Consider the following 12,375-nt stretch of genomic DNA (forward strand, 5'->3'; position numbering starts at 1 on the left):
TCTTTATCAGCCAGCATCATTTTCTAGTATTCTGATATCCACTCTCATCTCCCTTTTACTCTTTATATATCTGAGAAAAACTTTCGAATAATTGGCTAGCTTACCCTCATATTTCTTCTTTTCCCTCCTTATTGCATTTTTGTTGCTTTCTGTTCATTTTTAAAAGCTTCCCGATCCTCTAACCTCCTGCAAATGTTTGCTATATTATATGCTCTCTCTTTTTTGCTTTTATGCTGCCTTTGACTTCCTTTGTTAGCCACAGCTGCTTCATCCTCCCTTCAGAATACTTTTTCAACTTTGGGATCTATCTATCTGGTGCCTTCCAAATTGTTCCCAGAACCACCAGCCATTGCTGTTCTGCTGTCATCCCTGCTAGTCTCCTTCCAAACAACTTTGGCCAGCTCCTCTTTCAAGCCTCTGTAAATCTCTTTACTCTACAGTAATACTGATACATCTGATTTTAGCTCTCAAACTGCAGGGTGAATTCTATCATATTATGATCTCCACCTGCTAAAGGTTCCTTTACCTTAAGCTCTCTAACCAAACCTGGTTCATTACACAACACCCAATCCAAAATTGGGAGTAAATAATACATTTACTTTGAACACTGAAGCCTGGAAAATGGAGGCCCGGAGGCCTGCCATGAACTTGGAGGATTGTTGTGTGTGTGAGCGGGAAGGAGGAAAGAGGATTGATTTACTGGTGTGCTGTTCTGTTGAGCATTGTGGGATCTGTTGGCTCCCAAATGTGTGGCCACTCTTGTAGCTGCCCCCAGCACTTCCGTAGGTTGTGATGGTTGTTAGCGCAAGCAACACATTTCACTGTATGTTTCAATGTACATGGGATAAATAAATGTGAATCTGAATCTATTCCTAAAACATTCTTACTGATTTAATCTAAGTTACTGACCTTGATTATAATGATAATAGATAATAATCCAATCCAAGGAGTAACTTCTGCAAATGACAATGCTGGTTCAGTGATACACCAAGATCTTTTATACCTCGTGCCATGTTAGGTAATTCTATGCATTATTTATGATTAATTTAAATTTCTTAGGAACTGTTTCTATGAATGTCTAATAGTTAATGAACTGAAATATTTCAATTTAAATAAGAATGATTATTTTAAACTCATAAGTAATTTGTTATTTAAACTCTTCAAGAGTTATTCAGACAGAAGAACAGACAGGGAATGAAGACATATGAATCATGTGCAGACAGAAGAGATTTGGTTTCTATGGCAACTTCTAGGGGGAGGGTGTTCCCTGTGCTTTACCTGCCCTTGTCCATCAGGGGTGGTGAACCTGTGGCACGAGTGCCCAAGACGGCACATGGGGAAAATTTGTCAGCACAAGGCATACAGTGCCGCCCCTCAGTTCTTTTAAACCCCACCCAAGATAAAAAGATACATAATAATTACCTTTACGGCTAAATGAAGCACCAAATGTTTTTTCACAACCCAAGAGTAGTGAGATGTTTTCACAGGAAATGCCTCACACCAGCTCATCCCCAGCCAGACGGCTTAAAGAACACAGAATGTTGGATGGAATGTTTTGAAATCCTCACAGTCCTGGTGTGAATAGGAAGGATGATACAAGCGTAACATTTCACTGTACATCTCTACGTTTCGATATACTTGTAAGCAAAGCTGATTTCCCATCTGAATCTTACTCTTTGTGAGGAAAAAGTTAAGTCATTTCATCCTCTTTCACTCCAAGCAGAAAAACTTGAGCTCAACCTTTCCTCATAGGCATACTTTCTCATCCAGGCAACATCCTGGTAAGTCTCCTCTGCATCCTCTCTAAAGCTTCCACATCCTTCTTATAATGAGGTCACCAGAACTGAACACAAAGAAAGGTAACAATTGGCTTTATTTGTCACATGGACATTGAAACATACAGTGAGGTACATTACTTGCATCAACAACCAACACACTTCGAGATGTGCAAGGGGCAGCCTGCAAGTGTCGCCACAATTCTGGCGCCAACATAGCATGCTCACAGTTACTAACCCCAACCCCTACGTCTTTGGAATGTGTGAAGAAACTGGTGCACCTAGAGGAAACCCATGTGGCCATGGGGAGAACGTACAAACGCCTTGCTCACGACACACACACAAAATGCTGGAGGAATTCAGCAGGTCAGACAGCATCGAGGGAAATGAATAAACAGTGAACGTCCTGGGCCAAGTCCCTTTTTTTCAGTAGTGAAAAGGAAGGGGAAAGGTACCAGAATAAAGTGGTTGAGGGAGGGGAAGGAAGTCTAGCTAGAAGGTGATAAGTGACGCCAGGTGGATAGGAAAGGTAAAGGGCAGGAAAGGAAGGAACCTGATAGAAGAGAGTGGACCATGGGAGAATGAGAAGAAGGAGAGGCACAATGGCAATGTGATAGCCAGGTGAGGAGAAGAGTTAACAGGCCAGAATAGGGAATAGAAGAAGAGGAAAGGGGGAGGAAAATTTTTCCTGGATGGAGAAATTGATATTCATGCCATCAGGTTTGAGGCTACCCAGACGGAAAATGAGGTGTTGCGTCTCCACCCAGCAAAAGAGGAGGCTGTGGATCAACATGTTGGAACAGGAATTAAAATGGTTGGCTTCAGGAAATTCCATTTATGGCGGATGGAGTGGAGGTGCTCGACCAAGTGTCCTCCAGTTTACAGCGGGTCCCAGCAATGTAGGGGAGGCTGCATAAGGAGCACTGGATACAGTAGATGTCCCCAGCAGGTTCACAGGCAATGTGATGCCTCACCTGGAAGGACTGTTTGGGGACCTGAAAGGTATCCTTGCAGAAAACAGCGGGAATTGAACCCTGGTCATGGTGACGTAAAGTGTTGTGGTAACCACTACACTACTGTGCCCTACTATGTGCTGGAGGGAGTATGTACTAATCTGGGAAAAGGTGAGTGTGTGCCTCCCTGAACGACTTGTTCCTGGCACCTCCCTGCCTCCCACAACCTTGAAACATGTCCTTCACAAAAATAATCACAATCTCTCTTCCTCACCAGCAGAAGTAGGCCATTTGGCCCATCGAATCTGCTCCACCATTCACTCATGGGCTGATCCAGTTCTTCCAATTATCCCCACTCCCCTGCCTTCTCCCCATACCCTAATCAAGAACCTATCTATCTCTACCTTAAATGCACCCAATGACTTGGCCTCCACAGCCACTCGTGGCAACCAATTCCATGGATTTACTACCCTCCAACTAAAGTAATTCCGCATCTCTGTCCTAAATGGACCTCCTTCAATCCTGAAGTCATGCCCTCTTGTCCTAGACTCCCCTGCCATGGCAGATAACTTTGCCATATCTAATCTGTTCAGGGCTTTCAACATTCGGAATGTTTCTATGAGATCCCCCCATTCTCCTGAACTCCAGGGAATACAGCCTAAGAGCTGCCAAACGTTCCTCATACGGTAACCCTTTCATTCCTGGAATCATTCTCGTGAATCTTCTCTAATCCTCGCCAATGTCAGTATATCCTTTCTAAAATAAGGAGCCCAAAACTGCACACAATACTCCAAGTGTGGTTTATGAGTGCCTTATAGAGCCTCAATATTACATCCTGCTCTTATATTCTATACCTCTAGAAATGAATGCCAACATTGCATTCGCCTTCTTCACCACCTGGAGCCAACATCCCTCCTTGTCTGCTGCTGAGGTATAATCTCGACACTTCAGTTAGCGATCTCCAGTATCCTGTGAGTTTCAGATGGGATGACACAGGTCGAGCTTCAGACTCTCCTGGAGTTTGAGGTTTCTCTGTGTGTGAGAGTGGGTCGATGGAAAAGTGCTGTTTTGTTGCTGTTGCTTGTGTTGATCTACTGAACATTGTGGGCAACCTGTGTTGGCGCTGGAATGCGTGCTGGCACTTACTGGCTGCCCAGAGCACATCCTTACATAGTGTTGGCGGTTAATACGAATGACATGGTTCCCTGTGTGTGGGATAAATAAATCAATCTGAATCTGATTGCACTGTGAAGAGGGATTGCCACTGTGTGTGATGGGATGGTGCAGACGGAGGTATCTTCACTGTCTGTGATGGGACACGTGGCCAAGTGGTTAAGGCATTGGACTAGCCATCTGAAGGTCGTGAGTTCAAGCCCCAGCCGAGGCAGTGTGTTGTGTCCTTGAGCAAGGCACTTAACCACACAGTGCTTTGTGACGACACTGGTGCCAAGCTGTATCGGCCCTTGCCCTTCCCTTGGACAACATCGGTCTCCTGGAGAGGGGAGACTTGCAACATGGGCAACTGCTGGTCTTCCATACAACCTTACCCAGGCCTGCGCCCTGGAGAGTGAAGACTTTCCAGGTGCAGATCTATGGTCTTGCAAGACGAACGGATGCCTTTAGGTGATGGGACGGTGCAGAGGGAGTTTCACTGTGTGATGGGACGGTGCAGACAGAGTTTCACTCTGTGATGGGACGGTGCAGAGAGAGGTTCACGCTGTGAACCAATGGTGCAGAGGGAGTTTCACTGCGTATGATGGGACGATGCAGACAGAGGTATCTTCACTATATATGACGGGACGGTGCAGAGGGAGTTTCACTATGTGTGTGATGGGACGGTGCAGAGGGAGTTTCACTATGTGTGTGATGGGACGGTGCTGAGGGAATTTCACTGTATATGATGGGACGATGCAGACAGAGGTATCTTCACTATATATGATGGGACGGTGCAGAGGGAGTTGCACTGAATGTGATGGGATGATACAGAGGGAGGTTAACTGTGTGATGGGACAGTGCAGAGGTATCTTCACAATATGTGATGGGACGGGACAGGGAGTTTCACTATATGAGATGGGACGAGGCAGAGGGGTGTTTACTGTGTGATGGGGCAGTGTAGAGGGAGGTTTAGTGTGTGATGAGATGGGTACAGAGGGAGGTTTACTGTAGGTGATTAGATCGTGCAGAGGGAATTTCACTATGTGTGTGATTGGACGGTGCAGAGGGAATTTCACAATGTGTGTGATGGGACGGTGCAGAGGGATTTTCACTATGTGTGTGATGGGACGGTGCTGAGAGAATTTCACTGTGTAAGATGGGATGATGCAGACAGAGGTATCTTCACTATATATGATGGGACGGTGCTGAGGGAGTTGCACTGAATGTGATGGGATGATACAGAGGGAGGTTAACTGTGTGATGGGACGGTGCAGACAGGTATCTTCACTATAGGTGGTGGTACGGGACACGGAGTTTCACTATATGTTCTGAGACAGTGCAGAGGGAGGTTCACTGTGTGATGGGACAGTGCAGAGGTATCTTCACAATATGTGATGGGACGGGACAGGGAGTTTCACTACATGAGATGGTACGAGGCAGAGGGGTGTTTACTGTGTGATGGGGCAGTGTAGAGGGAGGTTTAGTGTGTGATGAGATGGGTACAGAGGGAGGTTTCCTGTAGGGGATTGGCCCGTGCAGAGGGAATTTCACTATGTGTGTGATTGGACAGTGCAGAGGGAATTTCACAATGTGTGTGATGGGACGGTGCTGAGGGAGTTTCACTATGTGTGTGATGGGATGGTGTTGAGGGAGTTTCACTATGCGTGTGATGGGACAGTGCTGAGGGAGTTTCATAATGTGTGTGATGGGACGGTGCTGAAGGAGTTTCATTATGTGTGTGATGGGACGGTGCTGAGGGAGTTTCACTATGTGCAATAGGACGGTGCTGAGGGAGTTTCACTATGTGTGTGATGGGACGATGCTGAGGGAGTTTCACTGTGTGTATGACGGGACAGTGCTGAGGGAGTTTCACTATGTGTGTGATGACACTGAGAGAGTTTCATTATGTGTGTGATGGGATAATGCAGAGGGAGTTTCACTAGGTGTGTGATGGGACGGTGCTGAGGGAGTTTCACTATGTGTGTGATGGGACGGTGCTGAGAGAGTTTCATTATGTGTGTGATGGGACGGTGCTGAGGGAGTTTCACTATGTGCAATAGGACGGTGCTGAGGGAGTTTCACTATGTGTGTGATGGGACGATGCTGAGGGAGTTTCACTGTGTGTATGACGGGACAGTGCTGAGGGAGTTTCACTATGTGTGTGATGAGACTGAGAGAGTTTCATTATGTGTGTGATGGGATAATGCAGAGGGAGTTTCACTAGGTGTGTGATGGGACGGTGCTGAGGGAGTTTCACTATGTGTGTGACGGGACGGTGCTGAGAGAGTTTCACTAAGTGTGTGACGGGACAGTGCTGAGGGAGTTTCACTACGTGTGTGATGGGATGGTGCTGAGGGAGTTTCACTGTGTGTGATCGGACGGTGCTGAGGGAGTTTCACTATTTGTGTGTGAAGGGAAGCTGCTGAGAGAGTTTCACTGTGTGTGAAGGAACGGTGCTGATGGAATTTCACTATGTGTGCGATGGGACGGTACTGAGGGAGTTTCACTATCTATGTGATAGGACAGTGCAGAGGGAGTTTCATTATGTGTGTGATGGGACGGTGTAGAGGGAGTTTCACTATGTATGTGATGGAACGGTACTGAGGGAGTTTCACGGTGTGTGTGATGGGACAGTGCTCAAGGAGTCTCACAATGAGTGTGATGGGACAGTGCTGAGGGAGTTTCAGTATGTGTGTGACAGGACAGTGCAGAGGGAGTTTCACTACGTGTGTGATCGGACGGTGCAGAGAGAGTTTTACTATGTCTGTGATGGGACAGTGTTGACGGATTTTCACTATGTGTGTGGTGGAACAGTGCTGAGGGAGTTTCACTATGTGCGATGGGACGGTGCTGAGGGAGTTTCACGATTTCTGTGATGTGACGGTGCTGAGGGAGTTTCACTATGTGTGATGGGACGGTGCAGAGAGAGTTTCACTATGTGTGTGATGGGACGGTGCAGAGGGAGTTTCACTATGTGTGTGACAGGACAGTGCAGAGAGAGTTTCACTATGTGTGTGATGGGACAGTGCTCAGGGAGTTTCACTATGTGTGTGACAGGACAGTGCAGAGGGAGTTTCACTAAGTGTGTGATCGAATGGTGCAGAGAGAGTTTTACTATATGTGTGATGGGACAGTGTTGAGGGAGTTTCACTATGTGTGTGGTGGGACAGTGCAGAGGGAGTTTCACTATGTGTGTGATGGAACGGTGCTGAGGGAGCTTCACTATGTGTCTGATGGGACAGTGTTGAGGGAGTTTCACTATGTGTGTGTGATGGGAGAGTGCTGAGCGAGTTTCACTATGTGTGTGATGGCAGAGTGCTGAGGGAGTTTCACTATGTGTGTGATGGGACGGTACAGAGGGAGTTTCACTATGTCTGCGATGGGACATGCAGAGGGAGTTTCACTACGTGTGTGACAGGACAGTGCAGAGGGACTTTCACTATGTGAGTGATGGGACACTGCTGAGGGTGTTTCACTGTGTGTGAGATGGGACGGTGCTGAGGGAGTTTCACTCTGCGTGTGATGGGACAGTGCTGAGGGAGTTTCACTATGTGTGTGATGGACGATGCAGAGGGAGTTTCACTATGCGTGTGATGGGATGGTGCTGAGGGAGTTTCACTATGTGTGTGATGGACGATGCAGAGGGAGTTTCACTATGCGTGTGATGGGACGGTGCTGAGGGAGTTTCACTATGTGTGTGATGGGACTGAGAGAGTTTCGGTATGTGTGTGATGGGATGTTGCTGAGGGAGTTTCACTATGTGTGTGATGGGACTGAGAGAGTTTCACTATGTGTGTAATGGGATGATGAAGAGGGAGTTTCACTATCTGTGTGATGGGACGGTGCAGAGGGTGTTTCATTATGCGTGTGATGGGACGGTGCTGAGGGAGTTTCACTATGTGTGTGATGGGACGGTGCAGACGGAGTTTCACTGTGTGTGTGATGGGACGGTGCAGAGAGAGTTTCACTATGTGTGTGATGGGACGGTGCAGAGGGAGTTTCACTATGTGTGTGACAGGACAGTGCAGAGAGAGTTTCATTATGTGTGTGATGGGACAGTGCTCAGGGAGTTTCACTATGTGTGTGATGGGACGGTGCTGAGGGAGTTTCACTATGTGTGTGATGGGACGGAGCTGACGGAGTTTCACAATCTGTGTGATGGGACGGTGCTGAGGGAGGTTCACTATGTGTCTGTTGGGACAGTGCTGAAGGAGATTCACTATGTGTGTGATGGGACGGTACAGAGTGAGTTTCACTATGTGTGTGATGGGACGGAGCTGAGGGAGTTTCACTATATCCGTGATGGGACATGCAGAGGGAGTTTCACTATGTGTGTGTTGGGACGGTGCTGAGGGAGTTTCACTATATGTGTGATGGGACGGTGCTGAAGGAGATTCACTACGTGTGTGATGGGACTGAGAGAGTTTCATTATGTGTGTGATGGAATGATGCAACGGGAGTTTCACTATGTGCGTGATGGACTCAGAGAGTTTCATTATGTGTGTAATGGGATAATGCAGAGGGAGATTCACTATGTGTGTGATGGGACGGTGCTGAAGGAGTTTCACTATGTGTGTGACAGGACAGTGCAGAGAGAGTTTCACTGTGTGTGTGATGGGACGGTGCTGAGGGAGTTTCACTATGTGTGTGACAGGACAGTGCAGAGAGAGTTTCACTATGTGTGTGATGGGACAGTGCTCAGGGAGTTTCACTATGTGTGTGATGGGACAGTGTTGAGGGAGTTTCACTATGTGTGTGGTGGGACAGTGCAGAGGGAGTTTCACTATGTGTGTGATGGAACGGTGCTGAGGGAGTTTCACTGTGTGTCTGATGGGAGAGTGATCAGGGAGTTTCACTATGTGTGTGTGATGGGAGAGTGCTGAGCGAGGTTCATTATGTGTGTGATGGCACAGTGCTGAGGGAGTTTCACTATGTGTGTGATGGGACGGTACAGTTTCACTATGTCTGTGATGGGACATGCAGAGGGAGTTTCACTACGTGTGTGACAGGACAGTGCAGAGGGATTTCACTATGTGAGTGATAGGACACTGCTGAGGGTGTTTCACTGTGTGTGAGATGGGACGGTGCTGAGGGAGTTTAACTCTGCGTGTGATGGGACAGTGCTGAGGGAGTTTCACTATGTGTGTGATGGACGATGCAGAGGGAGTTTCACTATGCGTGTGATGGACGATGCAGAGGGAGTTTCACTATGTGTGTGATGGGACTGAGAGAGTTTCGGTATGTGTGTGATGGGATGTTGCTGAGGGAGTTTCACTATGTGTGTGATGGGACTGAGAGAGTTTCATTATGTGTGTGATGTGATGTTGCTGAGGGAGTTTCACTATGTGTGTGATGGGACAGTGCTCAGGGAGTTTCACTATGTGTGTGACAGGACAGTGCAGAGGGAGTTTCACTACGTGTGTGATCGGATGGTGCAGAGAGTTTTACTATATGTGTGATGGGACAGTGTTGAGGGAGTTTCACTATGTGTGTGGTGGGACAGTGCAGAGGGAGTTTCACTATGTGTGTGATGGAACGGTGCTGAGGGAGTTTCACTGTGTGTCTGATGGGAGAGTGATCAGGGAGTTTCACTATGTGTGTGTGATGGGAGAGTGCTGAGCAAGGTTCACTATGTGTGTGATGGCACAGTGCTGACGGAGTTTCACTATGTGTGTGATGGAACGGTGCTGAGGGAGTTTCACTGTGTGTCTGATGGGAGAGTGATCAGGGAGTTTCACTATGTGTGAGATGGGACGGTACAGAGGGAGTTTCACTATGTCTGTGATGGGACATGCAGAGGGAGTTTCACTACGTGTGTGACAGGACAGTGCAGAGGCATTTCACTATGTGAGTGATGGGACACTGCTGAGGGTGTTTCACTGTGTGTGAGATGGGACGGTGCTGAGGGAGTTTCACTCTGCGTGTGATGGGACAGTGCTGAGGGAGTTTCACTATGTGTGTGATGGACGATGCAGAGGGAGTTTCACTATGCGTGTGATGGGACTGAGAGAATTTCGCTATGTGTGTGATGGGACGGTGCTCAGGGAGTTTGACTATGTGTGTGATGGGACTGAGAGAGTTTCGGTATGTGTGTGATGGGATGTTGCTGAGAGAGTTTCACTATGTGTGTGATGGGACTGAGAGAGTTTCATTATGTGTGTGATGTGATGTTGCTGAGGGAGTTTCACTATGTGAGTGATGGGACACTGCTGAGGGTGTTTCACTGTGTGTGAGATGGGACGGTGCTGAGGGAGTTTCACTCTGCGTGTGATGGGACGGTGCTGAGGGAGTTTCACTATGTGTGTGATGGGACTGAGAGAGTTTCATTATGTGTGTGATGTGATGTTGCTGAGGGAGTTTCACTATGTGAGTGATGGGACACTGCTGAGGGTGTTTCACTGTGTGTGAGATGGGACGGTGCTGAGCGAGTTTCACTCTGCGTGTGATGGGACGGTGTTGAGGGAGTTTCACTGTGTGTGTGATGGGACTGAGAGAGTTTCGTTATGTGTGTGATGTGATGTTCCTGAGGGAGTTTCACTATGTGTGTGATGGGACTGAGAGATTTTCATTATGTGTGTGATGGGATGATGCAGAGGGAGTTTCACTATCTGTGTGATGGGACGGTGCAGAGGGTATTTCACTATGCGTGTGATGGGACGGTGCTGAGGGAGTTCCACTATGTGTGTGATGGGTCAGTGCTGAGGGAGTTTTACCGTGTGTGATGGGACGTTGCAGAGGGAGTTTCACTATGTGCAACAGGACGGAGCTGAGGGAGTTTCACTATGTGTGTGATGGGACGGTGTTGAGGGAGTTTCACTATGAGTGTGATGGGACGGTGCTGAGGGAGTTTCACTATTTGTGTGATGGGACAGTGCAGACGGAGTTTCACTATGCGCGATGGGACGGTGCAGCGGGCGTTTCACTGTGTGCGTGATGGGACGGTGCAGAGGGAGATTCACTATGTGTGTGATGGGACGGTGCTGAAGGTGATTCACTATGTGTTTGCTGGGACTGAGAGGGTTTCATTATGTGTGTGATGGGATAATGCAGAGGGAGTTTCATTATGTGTGTGATGGGACGGTGCTAACGGAGTTTCACTATGTGTGTGATGGGACGGTGCTGAGGGAGTTTCACTATGTGTGTGATGGGTCAGTGCAGAGGGACTTTCACTACGTGAGTGATGGGACAGTGCTGAGGGAGTTTCACTATGTGTCTGATGGGACAGTGCTGAGGGAGATTCACTATGTGTGTGGTGGGACGGTACAGAGGGAGTTTCACTATGTGTGTGATGGGACGGTGCTGAGGGAGTTTCACTATATCTGTGATGGGACATGCAGAGGGAGTTTCACTATTGTGTGATGGGACGATGCTGACGGAGTTTCACTATGTGTGTGATGGGACGGTGCTGATGGAGTTTCACTATGTGTGTGATGGGACAGTGCTGAGGGAGTTTCACTATGTGTGTGATGGGTCAGTACAGAGGGACTTTCACTATGTGAGTGATGGGACAGTGCTGAGGGAGTTTCACTATGTGTGTGATGGGACGGTGCTGAGGGAGGTTCACTATGTGTCTGATGGGACAGTGCTGAGTGAGATTCACTATGTGTGTGATGGGACGGTACAGAGGGAGTTTCACTATGTGTGTGATGGGACGGTGCTGAGGGAGTTTCACTATATCTGTGATGGGACATGCAGAGGGAGTTTCACTATGTGTGTGATGGGACGGTGCTGAGGGAGTTTCACTATGTGTGTGATGGGACGGTGCTGACGGAGATTCACTACGTGTGTGATGGGACTGAGAGAGTTTCATTATGTGTGTGATGGAATGATGCAGAGGGAGTTTCACTATGTGTGTGATGGACTCAGAGTTTCATTATGTGTGTAATGGGATAATGCAGAGGGAGATTCACTATGTGTGTGATGGGATGGTGCTGACGGAGTTTCACTATGTGTGTGATGGGACGGTGCTGAGGGAGTTTCACTATGTGTGTGACAGGACAGTGCAGAGAGAGTTTCACTATGTGTGTGATGGGACAGTGCTCAGGGAGTTTCACTATGTGTGTGACAGGACAGTGCAGAGGGAGTTTCACTACGTGTGTGATCGGATGGTGCAGAGAGAGTTTTACTATATGTGTGATGGGACAGTGTTGAGGGAGTTTCACTATGTGTGTGGTGGGACAGTGCAGAGGGAGTTTCACTATGTGTGTGATGGAACGGTGCTGAGGGAGTTTCACTGTGTGTCTGATGGGAGAGTGATCGGGGAGTTTCACTATGTGTGTGTGATGGGAGAGTGCTGATTGAGTTTCACTATGTGTGTGATGGGACGGTACAGAGGGAGTTTCACTATATCTGTGATGGGACATGCAGAGGGAGTTTCACTACGTGTGTGACAGGACAGTGCAGAGGGACTTTCACTATGTGAGTGATGGGACACTGCTGAGGGTGTTTCACTGTGTGTGAGATGGGACGGTGCTGAGGGAGTTTCACTCTGC

This window comes from Mobula hypostoma, chromosome 2 (genome assembly GCF_963921235.1).
Source record: "Mobula hypostoma chromosome 2, sMobHyp1.1, whole genome shotgun sequence".
Classification (NCBI taxonomy): domain Eukaryota; kingdom Metazoa; phylum Chordata; class Chondrichthyes; order Myliobatiformes; family Myliobatidae; genus Mobula; species Mobula hypostoma.